Here is a 15,488-nt window from a genome sequence, read left to right on the forward strand (position 1 = left end):
TTCTAATCTGGACAAGCCTTCATACTGTCACATATCAACCAATTCTTTGCTCAGTTTTTCATCCCTATGTGAACTTATTAGATACACATTAATTTATCAGGAATATACTGTATATTCTATTATAAATGATATACTTAATAAAAAGTTATCAATAATCTTTTGTAAACCTCATAATATCCTAATATCTTTTCTTTTTATTATTAATTTCCACAAAAACCAGTCTCATTCTAACATAATATTCATCCGTGGATACATAAATTCCATGAAAAGAGAATCCCCTCTAAAGAGATGCATGTTTTTTTTATGTTTAAAAACTATTTAATAAGCAAAATCAAGAATATATTTATATCCTAATCATAGTAATTATAATTTAGAAGAAAATTCTTTAACACTTAGACCATTATGGTAAAGTTAATAAACATTTTAAATTTCAATTTACATTCATATTTTTGATGCCCAGAAACACTTTTCAAGTGCTGGAAAAAAAAGAACTGCCAACCCAGAATCCTGTATCCAGACAAAATTTGCTTCAGGAAAGAGAGGGAAATTAAAACACCCACAAATGAAGGAAAACTAAGGAAATCTGTCACCAGTAGACCTACCCTAGAACAATAGCTACAGGAGGTTCTTCAAACATAAAAAAAATGATAAAAGAAGGAGTATTGGAAAATCAGGAAGAATGGAAAGAATAGAATACGGGTAAATACAATAGACTTTCCTTCTCTTATATTATTTTTGATGGCTTAAGCAAAAATGATGACACTGTGTGATATGGTTCTCAAAATATGCAGAAAAAATATAAAAGGCAATATATTAGAAATGGAGGGGGGATAAAGGGACTTAACAACCAGCAGGCTACAATAAATTATGTATATATAAAATAATATCTAGAGCAACCATAAAAAAGCTATTCAAAGAGATACAATCAAAACATGATAGATCAATCAAGATGGAATCCCAAAAGTTCAACTAACCCACAGGTTTCTTTCTTTGTCCTTCTACTACCACTACTACTACCACTACTAAAAAGGTAGTTAAAGCACAAGATATTCTATTCCCAAGCAGGATGGGTGCCCATCAAGTTTGAGAACACTGATGAGTCACATCCTCTAGGGGTAGAATTTTGAAAGCACTTCTCAGCTTTGACATTACTCTCATACATTGCTGGTGGGAGTATAAGTTGGTACAAATTTAGAACAATGTATCAGTATCTTAACAAAATTACAAATGCCTAACCCTTTGGTCCAGCAATATAGTGCGTTATAAACAACATTTTAAAAATAAAACAGGATAAGGGAAAAAAAGTTAAAATATAAGACTCCGAGTAATGGTAAGGGTACTTCCCAAAACTTTCATTTCAGATATGTTTATGAGTATATATGTGTGTACACACACACACACATGGTTATAAAATAAAATATATTTATTATAGGTTGTGGCCAAATTTAGAAGCCATTGTTTCAGCTCAAAAAAGACAGCCTTGGGGCACCTGGGTGGCTCAGTCCTTAAGTGTCTGCCTTCGGCTCGGGTCATGATCCCAGGGTCCTGGGATCAAGCCCTGCATCCGGCTCCCTGCTTTGCAGGAAGTCTGCTTCTCCCTCTCCCACTCCCCCTGCTGTGTTCCCTCTCTCGCTGTGTGTCTCTGTCAAATAAATAAAATCTTTAAAAAAAAAAAAAAAAAAAAAAAAGCCTTGGGCAAAGGTACAAGCTGACACTTGGGAAGAAAGCGTTCATGCCAGGATATGAAGAAGTTAAAGGGAAGTAAGGCATATAAGGAGACAAAGCAAACACAAGCCAGTACATTAACAAGCTATATAGAGCCATGAGAAAACTTGGATTGTTCAGGGTGAATACATGGGAGAAGAGGAAAGGAGAGAATTTATCTGACCAAAGAGACAGAAGAATCCAGCAAAGCTGTCCCATGGGTGTTAATTTTTAAACAGAATTCCAAGTATTTCTTGTTTTCCTCAATGACATTATTTTCTTTGTTAACTTTTATAAAGCAAATTTTAAATTATCTATGTGGCTTACATTTGTGGTTCACATTATATTTCTCTCAGACAATGCTGGTTTGGACCTGAAGAGCTATTTTTCTCTTTGCATTCATCTGCTGATTTGTCAAAGGGATGTGAGACATCTTCCACTGTCATTTTTCTTCTCTTAACCATTTTGGACAGAAATGAAAACTTCTGAATTCTCAACTGCATTCAATGAAAATTAAAAGGGAGCCTACAAAGGATGGTGTGTCTTCAGGCTTCTTTTATAACTTGTTGAAATATGATGCAATAACTTGGGTAATACAAAAAAATTAAAATAAAAACTGAAAAAATGACAATTTCCCCCCATATTCTATCATGCAATGTGATTCCACCATTCTGATATTTTTCATATCTTTTTAGGAGAGATGGAAATAGCTGATGAGTCATAATGAAATAAATCTTAAAATGATGAAATAATAAATGTTTAAATATAAATGAATATAATGCAAGACAGAATAAGTTCTAGTCAACTTAAAAACAGTAAATTTTGCCTTTCTTCTTTGGAAGACCTCTAAGAAAGAGTAACACTCATGAAATACTAGTCCTTACAAATAGCTAGAAATGCTATTTTAAAAAGTATAAAATTAAAGCCAATGGATATTGATGATATATTAAGGGCCAATCAAAAATTGGTAAATAAAAGAGAATTAATCATGCACTTCTCTTGCCTGTCCTGTCAAACCATATCTCAAGGTAGCCAAAGAGACCTAACTGGTGAGAGGGCTAGTCCTTCAAAGAATTTCAGCTAATAAGAACAAAAGAAATGACACAAATAGATGGGTAATAATCATGAATAGATTTTAAACAATTAGGAGAAAAAGTGATAGTGAATTTCACAATGGATCATAGTGTCACCAACTGCATGCACTAATCAAACTTAGCATCTCCAAAAGTGAGACAACCAAATATTAAGTACCTCCTGATGTAATATGTAATACATAGTACTATTTATAAAATATTCTTGTTGAAAAAGAGTCAAAATAGGATCAAACCCTTAGATCATATATTCTTTTTTTTTTTTAACATTTTTCTTTTCTTTTTTTTTTTAAAGATTTTATTTGACAGAGAGAGCACAAGCAGAAGGAGAGAGAGGGAGAAGCAGGCTCCCTGCTGAGCAGGGAGCCCGATGTGGGACTCGATCCCAGAACCCTGGGATCATGACCTTGGCCGAAGGCAGCCGCTTAACCGACTGAGGCGTCCCTAGATCATATATTAACTGGAGCAATATCACACTCAACAGGTAAAAAGATCTTAAATAATAAATTAAAACAGTTTCTTACCCTCCAAAGCACAACACTATGATCTGTCCCCTGGGTCTCAGGAGCTGGATAATTAAAAAAAAAATTCTAAAAAGGCCCTTTTAAAGGGACAATAATGAAAAAAGAAAACAAAAAGTTCATAAACACTGCTTTGGATCAAACTTCCGGTTTACATTAATACTGGAAGAAAATAAATAAAATGACATCAGGAAAAAGCAATCAGACAAATCCAGAATGTGAAATATTCTATAGAACAATTGATCCAGTTCCTTCAACATGGAGGGAAAAAAGGTAAAGGCAGGGGGAGGAGAGGGCCCATCTGTTGTTCTAAAATTTAAAAAGACTCAAAGTCTTTAGTTTTAGAAATATACTTAGAAATACTTACAGATCAATGACACATAGAATATGCTTCAAGAAAATATTAGGAAAGAAGTGAGAGTATAGACGAAAAAAGACCCAATTATTAAAGCTGGGTGACACAGTTCCATCTGTCATTTCATTATTCTATTCTGTATACTGTTGTATAGTTTAAAATATTCCATTTAAACAAAATCATGAATTATTTGAGGAAGATTTTACTTTCTTAAGAAATTAGAGGAAAAAAAAATTAGAGAACTATATATACACAATAAAAAACAGCAGCTAAAAAAAGAACATAATAAATATCAATTAACCCTGGAAGAATCAGATTATTTAGGGTACAGAAGGAAAGTCAAAAACAAAACAAAATCTCAAGACATTCCTGAATAAACTGCACTGCGTGAAACAAAACCAGGACGCTATATATTTAACAAACAATAATACAGATTTTGCTACACCAATAACTGTTATAAATGCTTTACAAATATAAACTCCTTTACCCACAAACTAGTTATTATCTTCATTTTGGTCACATTAAGTGACCTAAGATTATTAACTGGTGGAGCTGGGATCTAAACCCAAGCAGTCTGGCAGTCTGGTTCTATTGCATAAGCTTGTAACTACTCTACCATGTTGCCTTTTGAAATGATACAAGCAGAAAATAAATAAAGCTACTGGAGTATTAACAATGTGTTTACAGACATTCACAGAAAGGCAGAAAGATATAGTTGAAGCAATCTGTCAGGACACATAATAAAAAAGAAAAGGTAGAAAACATGAGAAGAGATGAAAGATGTAAAATCAATCCAGAAAGCCAACATTCTATTGGCAGCCATTTCATAATGAGAGATCACAGAAAACCAAGAAATATTACCAAAGAAATAACAAAAGAACATTTCCCACCTGAAGGAAGACACATGCATTTTTAACCACAAAGGGCCCACCAACTCCAAAGAGTCCAGTGAGGACAAAAATAATTCACACCTAGACAAATAACTAAGATTCCAGAACTACAAAGATAAGATACTGAAGCTTCCAAAGAGAGAGGAAAGGAGTCCTTTAGAAAGTAACAAGTCTCAGAACAACATCAGACTTCTTACCATCTTGACCCAGAGAAAATAGAGCAAAACCCTCAAGGTCTGAGGGAAAATTAATCTGAATCTAAATTTCTACACCCAGCCAAACTATCAAGCAATTATGAGCCAGGCCAAAGTCGTTTGAAGACAGCAAGAATTTAGAACCTTGTACACTGAATTTAATTATAAGTACCTTGGATACAGAAGTTAATTTAGGATGCATTCCAGCAAGAGGGAGAATGCCATGAAAGAGACGTATGTGGGATATAAGAAACAGTAAATCTAACCCAGAATGCAGGAATACCTTTGAATGAAAGATATACAGACTTCCAAACCTATCAAGACTAAAGCAGGCAGGAGGAGGGCTCTAAAAGAGATGTCTTTAGGACAACTAGAGATTCCATCCAACAAATAATAGATATTATGATTCAAAGCAGGAAACATGTAAGGATATGGTGAAGGTATCGTTTTCTCTATCAAGGAAAAACACAATTAAAGATGATAATGGCAGAAGATGAACAATATAAAGCAAACTAGTAATATAAAGTCAGATTATAAAGCAAACTAGTAGTATTGATTTTCAAAAACTTACTATTTGTAAGTAAAGATAGTCAATCTAACATAGATATCAAATATTTTATTTTTTGAGTTCCATTAGCATCGTGACCTTGGACCCACTGAGAACAAAATTAACCCTAGCTCAATAATTAACTACAGCTTACTATATTTAAAATCAACCTGACAAGCCTGAATTCTTCTCATTACAAAACAGAACATAAATGTTACATTATAAACCTACCCAAATACAAAAGATAGGAATGGAAATGAAGGAGCAGAAGACACAAGATGAAGAAAGGGATAAAAGTCCTGATGTCCTTTTTTATTATTATTTAAAGATTTTATTTTTAAGTAATCTCTACACCCCATATGGGGCTCGAAATCACAACCTGCAAGAGTCACATGCTCTACCAACTGAGCCAGCCAGGTACCCCAGAAGTCCTAGTGTTCTTATCTTACATAGTAGGGATTTAAAATACAGTATCTAAGGAATTCAAATATTTTATTTACAGTTGCAAAAATAATAAAAGAACTAAATATAGTAAGTTTTAAACTTTGGAATACAGAGAGAAAAGAGAAGATTAAAGACAGTATAAATAAGCTAAATCCTCATCTTTTTTTAGCAGGAAGTGAAGAGACACAACTGAAAGTTAATTAATCAAGAAATAAAAGCAGATCCCAAAGGAAGAAAAGCCCAGGACCACATGGCTTCACAGAAAATTCTCTAAAGCATTTAAAGATTCTCCTCAAACTCTTCCAAAGAATTAAAGATGAGGCAACATTTCCAAACCCCTTCTATGAGGTCAGCATTACCCTGACACCAAAACCAAAAAAAGACACAACAAGAAAATTACAGAGTAATATCCCTGATGAATATGGATGTAAAAATCCTCAACAAAATACTAAGAAACCAAATTCAACAGCACATTAAAAAGATTATGTACTATGATCAAGTGGTATGTATACCTAGAATGCAAGGATGGTTCAACATATGAAAATCTATCAGTATAATACACATTAAGAGAATGAAGGGGAAAACACACATGAACATCTCAAGTGATGCAGAAAAAGCATCCAACAAAATCACCCTTTCCCAATAAAAACACTCAGTAAGCCAGGAATAGAACTATCTCAACATAATAAAGGCCTAATATGAAATGTCCATGGCTAACATCATACTCAACAATGAAAAACTGAAAGCTTTTCCTCTAAGATTAGGAACAAGGCATCCCTTCTATTCAACACAGTGCTGGAAGTCCTAGCTAGAGCAATTAGGCAAGAAAAGAAATAAAAGGCATCTAAATAGGGAAGGAAAAAATAAAAATTTACGTCTTTTCACAGTAACATATATGTACAAAACCCTAATGATCCTACACCCACCAGAAAACTGCTAAAACCAATAAATGATTTCAGCAAAGCTGCATAATATAAAATTGACAAAAATCAGTTATGTTTCTACACACTACAATCAGCAATTTGAAAATTGGAAATTAAGAAAGCAACTACATTTACAATAGCATCAAAACAAATAAAATACTTAAGAAATAAACTTAACCCAACTTGGTGAAAAACTTGTACACTGAAAACTACAAAATACAGCTGAAAGAAATCAAAAATACAAATAAATGGAAAGATACTCTAAATATTTATGAACTGCTTCCTATGACTAGTGGCTACTATAGTCCAGCACTGTTATGGTACTTCCATCGCCACAGAAAGTGCTATAAAACAAGCCTGGTAGAAATTATAGTGTAACAAAACTAGAAAATTAACAATAAAAAATTTTAAAAGGCTCTCTACCTTGTAAATTATGTGTCTGTTTTCGTTTTCTATTTTTCATATTCCTTACTATTTGTTGCTATACTGTTGGTGTTTATTGAGTGCAAAGTATATTTTGTCTATAAAGTTTCTTTCCATTTACCAAAATAAGTTTTATTCTGACTCATCTGCCCTTTCCATGTTACTTTTCTGTTTACTTTTTTGGCAGTTTTCCTTAAAGCCTGTGCCAATTTTTTTTTTTTAATTCTAATTTCACATCACTTTTTTTAATAGGAACTTGCATTAGTTTCCTAGGGCTGCCAAAACTAAGGACTACAAACTGGGTGGCTTAAAACAACAAATACTTATTCTCTCACAGATGAGGTATGTGCCTTCTATACCCAATTTGTTGAGTTTTTATCTTGAAAGAATGTTTAACTTTATTAAATGCTTTTCCTGTATCTATTCAATAATAGTGATTTCTATCTTTCATTCTATTAATGTTGTGTATCGCCTTCACAGACTTGTGTATGTTAAATCATTTTTTTCCTTAAGATTTTATTTATTTTTTTGACAGAGACACAGTGAAAGAGGGAACACAAGCAGGGGGAGGGGGAGAGGGAGAACAGGCTTCCCGCTGAGCAGGGAGCCCAATGCAGGGCTTGACCCCAGGACCCCGGGATCACGACCTGAGCCGAAGGCAGACGCCTAACCAACTGAGCCATCCAGGCGCCCCCACTGAATCATTCTTGTACCCCAAGGATATATCCCACTTGAAGATGGTATACGAACCTCTTAATGTGCCACTGAATTCAGTTTGCTAGGATTCTGTTGAGAATTTTTGCATCTATATTCCTCAAGAATATTGGGTTTTCTTGTAGTATCCTAATCCAGCTTTGGTATCAGGATAATGCTTGTCTTATGAGTTTTGGAGTGCTCACTCCTTCCTCTTCTATTTTTTGGAAGTGTTAAGACTGGTGCTAATTATTCTTCAAATATTTGGTAGAACACACCAGTGAAACCTGATCCTGGGGTTTTCTTTATTGGCAGGTTTTTGATTACGATTTCAGTCTCCCTACTTTCTACTTCATGATTCAATCTTAGTAGGTTATATGTTTCTAGGAACTTACCTATTTCTTCTAGGCTAACTGATTTGTTGGCATATAATTGTTCATAGTAGGCTCATGATCCTTTCCATTTCTGTTGTATCAGTTGTAATGTTTCATTTCTGATTTTGAGTCTTTTTTTCTTAGTCTAGCTAAAGGTCTGTCAAGTCTATCTTTTCAAAAAATCAGCTATTAGTTTCCCTCTTTTATATTGTTGTCCCAGTCTCTAGTTCATTTATCTCTGCTCTCAACTTTGTTTTCTTCCTTCTGCTAACTTTGGGCCTAGTGTGTTCTTTTTCTAGTTCCCTGAAGTGTAATTATGTTGTTTATTTGTGTTTCTTAATCTAAGGTATTTATCACTATGAACTTCCCTATTAAAACTGCTTTTGCTACATCCCATGTGTTTTGGTGTGTTTCCATTTTTGAGGGATACAGTTTACTCTTGAACACCACAGATTTGAATTGCACAGGTCCATTTACACATGGGTTTATATATATATACACATACATATACACACACACACACATATATATAGTACTATAAATTTTCCATATAATTTTCTTAACATTTTTTCTCTAGCTTACTTTATTGTAATATAGTATATAACACACAAAACATACAAAATGTTTACTTTAGTTTTATTGTTGTGTTAGTCACCATACAGTACATCATTAGTTTTTGATGTAATGACCCATGATTCATTGTTTTCGTATAACACCCAGTGCTCCATGCAATACGTGCCCTCCTTAATCTATACCTTCAAAGCCATCCCAATCAAAATTCCAATGACATTTTTCCAAGTGCTGGAACAAACAATCCTAAAATTTGTATGGAATCAGAAAAGACCCCGAATCACCAAGGAAATGTTGAAAAGGAAAAACAAAGCTGGGAGGATCATGCTGCCTGATTTCAAGCTGTATTACAAAACTGTGATTGCTAAGACAAAATATGTTTTAATCAACTGCTTATGTTGACCGGAAGGTTTCTTTTTGGTCAACAGTAGGCTATTAGTAATGTTTTTAGGAAGCCAAAAGTCATACCTGGATTTTGGACTATGCGGGATTTTCGACCCTGTGTTGTTCAAGGATCAACTGTATTTTGATTTCTCTTTTACTTTCTTTAACCCACTGATTGTTCAGGTGGGTGTTATTTCCACACAACTGTGAATTTTCCAGTTTTCCTCCTGTTGTTTCTGATTTTATTCCACCGTAGTTGGAAAAGATACTTGATATGAAATTAATCTTCCTACATTTGCTAAGGCTTATTTTGTGACTTAAGATATGCTCTAAAGAGTGTTCCATGTACACCTGAGAAAAATGTGTATCCTGCTGCTGTTGGGTGGAATGTTCTGTTCTACGTGTAAGGTATATTTCATGTCCAGTGTTTCCTTATTTTGTGTCAAGATGATCTAGCCACTGTTGAAAGTGGGGTATCGAAGTCCCCTACTATTATTGGATTGCTATTTCTCCCTTGATTATCTGTTATTTTCTTAATATGTTTAGATGCTCAAATAGTGAGTACATATATAATTGTGATATCCTCTTAATGAATCAACCCCTTTTTCATTTTATGACTTTGTCTCTTGATACAGTTTTTGACTTAAAATCTATTTTGCCTGATATAAGTATAGCTACCCCTGCTTTCTTTGGTTTCCATTTGCATAGATTATCTTTTTCCATCCCTTCAATTTGAGCCTACATGTGTCCTTAAAGCCAAAACGAGTCTCTCGTAGGCAGCCTATAGTTGGGTCTTGTTTTTTAATCCAGTCAGCCACTCTATGCCTTTTGATTTGGAAATTTAATCCATTTGTATTAAATTAGTGATAGGTAAGAACTTACTAATGCCATTTTATTGTTTTCTGGCTGTTTCGTGTAGTCCCCTCATTCCTTTATTCCTCTTCTGCTGTCTTTGTGAACTGATTTTCTGTAGTGGTATGTTTTGAATCCCTTCTCTAGCTTCTGTGAATGTACTGCAAGTTTTGCTTTGTGGTTGCCACAAGGCTTACATAAAACATCTTATAGGCATAACAGTCTATTTTAAGCTAACAATTTCGGTCACATACAAAAAATCCATTCTTTCATGCCCCGTCCCATATTTTATTTTTGATGTTGAATTTACTTTTTATGTGCCCATATAAATTGCTGCAGCTATAATTTTTAATTTTGCCCTCTAAACTTTTATACTAGTTTAGTGATTAACACATATTTTATTGTAAGAATACTGAATTTGATTATATACTTACTTTACCAACATGTTCTGTAATTCCCTAAGTTTTTACATTACTAAGTAGCATCCTTTCATTTCAGCTTGAAGAACTCCTCTCAGCATTTCTTGTAGGTCAGGTCTAGTGGTGACACCCTCAACTTTTTGTCTGTTTGGGAAAGTCTTTAGCTCTCCTTCAATCTTGAACAATTTTGCTAGGTAGTTTTCTTGGTTGGCAGGTTTTTCCTTTTGGCACTTTAGATCATCCCACTTTGTCCTCGTCTGCAAAGTTTCTGCTGAGAAATCTGCTGACAGCCTTCTGGGGGCTCCCTTACATGGAAGCAATTTTTTTTACCCCCTTGATGCTTCTAAACTTTTATGTTTGACTTTAACAGTCTTATAATGTTTTGGAGAAGATGATTCTTGGTTTGAAATTTGGGGGGACCTATTAGCTTCATGAACTTGGATGGCCAAATCTCTCCCTAGTTTTGGGAAGTTCTTAGCCATTATTTCTTTAAAAATTAGCATTCTGCTCCTTTCTTCCTCTCTTCCTCCAAGACTTCAATAATGAATAGTTTAATAGTATCTCATCATTCCACAGGCTTTCCTCACTCATTTTCATTCCCCTTTACTTTTGCTCTATCAAGTGACCTGTCGTCATCTTTCTTCTGCTTGGCTGAATCTAGTGTTGAATCTATTGAAATCTTCAGTTCAATCACTGTATTCTTCAACTCTAGAATTTGTTTATTTTAATGGTTTCTACTTCTTTTTTGAATTTTCTTTTTGAGAATTTGTTGGGTAATACTGTTTCTCTAAGCTAAGTGTTTATATTTAATTCCCATGTTTAATTTTATTTAAGTGTAAAGCTTACTTCAATTGTCAAACTACAATATATTGATAATTTCAGACTGTCAAACTGTAAAACCTGGCTTAGCCAGTCTATCTGGGAAATTGGGAAACAAATACTGTACCCGTTCAACAAGTGACACTGTCTTGATATAGTCTGCCTATGTGTTTTCTAGCAATATTCTCAGATTACAGGGCAAAACTTTTTATTTTTCACCCTAACCCTTAACTATATTTCCTCTCTTGTAGTGACTTCATAAAAAGATGTAATACTATATTTTGAAAAAATAGAATAACTACAGCAGTTGTGAATAAATTATACAATACAAAGTGGTACCTTAAATAATAACCAGTACCTTCATTTTACAAATTCTAAAAATTTCATAATTATTTGTCCTGTGTCCTTATTAAAGATGTCATTCCTTATATTTAAAATATTCCCTAGAAATTCCAAGAGAAAAATGCCTTTGAAATGTATCATAAATCTTTACAGGCTATGAGTACATGTTTTGATTTTTATTTCCTAATCCATTTAAGTGTGCTTTTATTGTTTGAAAGGTATTTATTTCAGTTAAAAATCTTAAGGTGCTCCAAATATTTTATTGACTACTGAAATCAAAATTAAGTATTCTTGTCATGTAAAGATAAGCTGTATATGCCCATCACAGAGAACTACTTGCTATCCTCATAAGTAGAAGAGACGACTAGGCTACTGGTACCTGAAAAAAAAAAATTGTACTTTCAGTGTAAATTATCTGTAATCAAATCTTAAGAGAACTAGAGTATTTTTCACTTTATACAAAGGAATGAAATCATATTTATTGTTTAATGGATAAAAAACTATTGTACAAGACAGTTTCTAGAGTGCTTTTATTTATCCTACCAATTTCTCAAAATTTACATATGATTGATAATACATATACATGGTTTAAAAAGAAAATAGGACAAAAAGGCTTATAATGGAAAGGCAGCCAGCCTATCTGTCCCTTACCTGCAGTCCTGCTGCCTAGAAACAATCACTTTGTATTTCACTTTTTGTATTTATCTCCATAATTACAGGTAACATATCTTGTCTTTATTATCAAATTATGTCTACTGACTCCCTGCCATGCAAGTGAATGATTTAGTTCACTTACATTACCTTCAATCTGCATTCTTTTCTCCTCATCCCAAAGTCAATCGATCCTATTGAGGCGTGTGAGACTAAGAGCTGAATTTAACTTTTATTTCATGTTAATTAAATTGCTGGATGTAGCTAGTAGCTACCACATTAGGTGGACAGCTCTGTATTATTCCTATCTTCTGGCATGTATTAAAGTTTTCTTTACAATCTAGTATTAGAATCAATTTTTGTGTATGTTCTATAGGTGCTTGAGAAGGTATGGTGCCTATTTTCAAGGTAGAATTCAGCTTAACCTACAAATTTTGCTTATTAATTGTGGTACTTAGGTGTTCTATTGCCTTAAGGTTTTGTTTATTTGACACACTATGGTCTTCTACCAGTTATGGTTTTTGTGAATAAATCTCTAGTGTGCTTTTTGCCTTCTGATTATTAATTTAATTATTTTTGTACAGATATTTGGTACTTCATTATAAAATGAAATGTTACAATTAGAGTACTCATCTTTGTATTGCTTAATTCCATCCTCTTTGTATTTTACAGAACAGTTTTCTGTTACTTTTTTTTTTTTTAAAGATTTTATTTATTTATTTGAGAGAGAGAATGAGATAGAGCACGAGAGGGGGGAGGGTCAGAGGGAGAAGCAGACTCCCCGCTGAGCAGGGAGCCTGATGCGGGACTCGATCCCGGGACTCCAGGATCATGACCTGAGCCAAAGGCAGTCGCTTAACCAACTGAGCCACCCAGGCGCCCTTCTGTTACTTTTAATAAGATTTTTATTACTGTACTAATGGACATCTTTATAATCCTATCCATATATAATGAACTTAGTCCTCTATTTCTTTATATGCTACCTTTTAGTTCTCTACTACAAGCTATGATTCAATGTGTTTATTTTTCCTCCTCCCTTTCTCATCACTATATTTCAACCAAACACATTAGCTTTCTTACTGTTTACCTTTCTACTGTTAGGTATACTTCTATTACTACACTTACTGATTTTAAGTGCTATTGACTTCTAGTTATTTCATAGGCAGTAATTAGCATACTTGGCACACTCAAGCTCCCACATTCTTTCCCCTTTTCCTTCTGAAACTGATAGTTGTTTCATTATTCATGTACGTAGCAGACTAAGGTCTGCTCAAATACTGACTTCTCATTGAAGACTTCTCTGTTCATCCAATTTAAAATTTTAAACCCTGCCTACCCACCTCACATTCATATACTACAACCCCCTACAGCCTGATGGGTTTTTCTCCAATAGTACTAATGACCATCTAACATACTTAATGGTTTCTCATTTAGCTTCCTCCAGTTGGAATATAAGCTCCCCAAAGGCAGGGCTTTTTGCCTACTTTGTTCACTGCTGTAACACCAGCAACTAGAACAGTACCTGGCACACAACAGATGCTCAATAAATGCTTGCTGAATGAAAAAGATAAAGTCCACTACTAAAAGTATATTAAAAACTATAAAAGCAATGCTGAGAGAAATTACAGGCCTAAATGAATGGAGAGGTTATACTGTGTTTGTGGATCAAAAGACTTGGTATTGATATCATTTCTAAAATGATCCATAGAGTCAATATAACCAATCACAATCCCAGTAGCCATTTTTATATGAGTGGCCAAAGTTAATCTTAAAGTTCATATGAAATGAAAGGAATCTAAACAAAAACAATTTTGAAAAAGAAGCACAGTGCTAGAGAACTTCCATTACTAGACTTAAAGCTACAATCATCAAGACATTAAGATACTGATATAAGGATAGACATATAGATCCCTACATAAAACAGATTTCATAAAGACCTACACAAAATGGTTAGTTGATTTTTGACTAAAGCAGGAAGGTAATTCAGCAGAAAAAGGATGATCTTTTCTCAACAAATGGTGTTAGAACAACTTCCCTATGTGGGGGGGGGAAATTTTTTTAAAGAATCTCAACCCTTTCTTCATACTATAAAAAAATAACTTGAAATGAATCAGACTTAAACACAAAAGCTAAAACTATAAAACTTCTATAAGAAAACATGAGAAAAATCTTTGAGGTAGATAAGTATTTCTTTGAACATAAAATTTGAAGCATAAAAGAATTGATAAATTATATTTCATCAAAATTTAAAACTTCTCAAAGGGGCACCTGGGTGGCTCAGTCGTGAAGCATGTGCCTTTGGCTCGGGTCATGATCCCAGGGTCCTGGATCGAGCCCCGCATCGGGCTCCCTGCTCAGTGGGAAGCCTGCTTATCCCTCTCCCACTCCCCCTGCTTGTGTTCCCTCTCCCGCTGTGTCTCTCTCTGTCAAATAAATAAATCTTTAAAAAATTTTTAAAATAAATAAATAAATAAAACTTTTCAAAGGCACCATCAAGAAAATAAAGGAAGGCACAGCTTGGGAGGTAACTTTCACAATTCTAACATCTGATAAGAACTTCATATCAAAATATACTAGAGAAAAAGAACCTTTTATGTTTCAATAAGCAACCCATTTTTCTAAATGGGCAAAAGATTTGACTAGACATTTCACAAAAGAAAACACAGGAATGACCAATAAGCACATGAAAACATGCTCACTATCATTAGCTATTAGAAAAATGTAAATTGAAACCACAATGAGATACACCATTACACAATCACTAGAATGGCTAAAATTCAAAACAGTGACAATACCAAGTGTTGCCAAAAATGTAGAGCAACAGAAACTCCTATTTCTGAGGAAGATATAAAGTTTCCCACTTGAGGAAACAGTCTGATGGTATCTTGTAAAGTTAAACATACAACCCAGCAATTCCATTCCTAGATGTTTGCCCAGGTGAAAAACCATGTCCAAAAATGTTTAGCAGTTTTGTTCAAGGACAAAAGTTGGAAGCAATCCAAACATCCACCAACTGACAGTTATAAACAAATTATGTCATATTCCATACAATGAAATAGTATTCAACCATAAAAAGAAACAAACTACTGACAAGAGAAGTATCAAAAGCATTATGCTAAATGCAAGCCAGACCCAGAAGACAACATAAAGTATGACTTCTTTTATATTACGTTTGCAGAAAAGGCAAGAGTGTGTTAATAGAAAACAGATTAGTGGTTGCCAGTGGGGAGAGAATTTTTCAGGGTGACAGGAATTTTCGGTATCTTGATTGTGGTGGTGGATACAAGAACGC

At 34.0% G+C, this 15,488-nt stretch overlaps 1 protein-coding gene across 17 annotated transcripts in view; it reads right to left on the reverse strand.

The window, feature by feature from the left end:
* The window catches only part of CLOCK (clock circadian regulator), a 152,333-nt gene that overhangs the window by 125,004 nt on the left and 11,841 nt on the right, over positions 1 to 15,488 (reverse strand). The window lies entirely within an intron of this gene.

Source organism: Mirounga angustirostris, unplaced genomic scaffold (assembly GCF_029215605.1).
Source record: "Mirounga angustirostris isolate CCGP_5_RB_7025 unplaced genomic scaffold, mMirAng1.0.hap1 SCAF_2, whole genome shotgun sequence".
Classification (NCBI taxonomy): Eukaryota; Metazoa; Chordata; class Mammalia; order Carnivora; family Phocidae; genus Mirounga; species Mirounga angustirostris.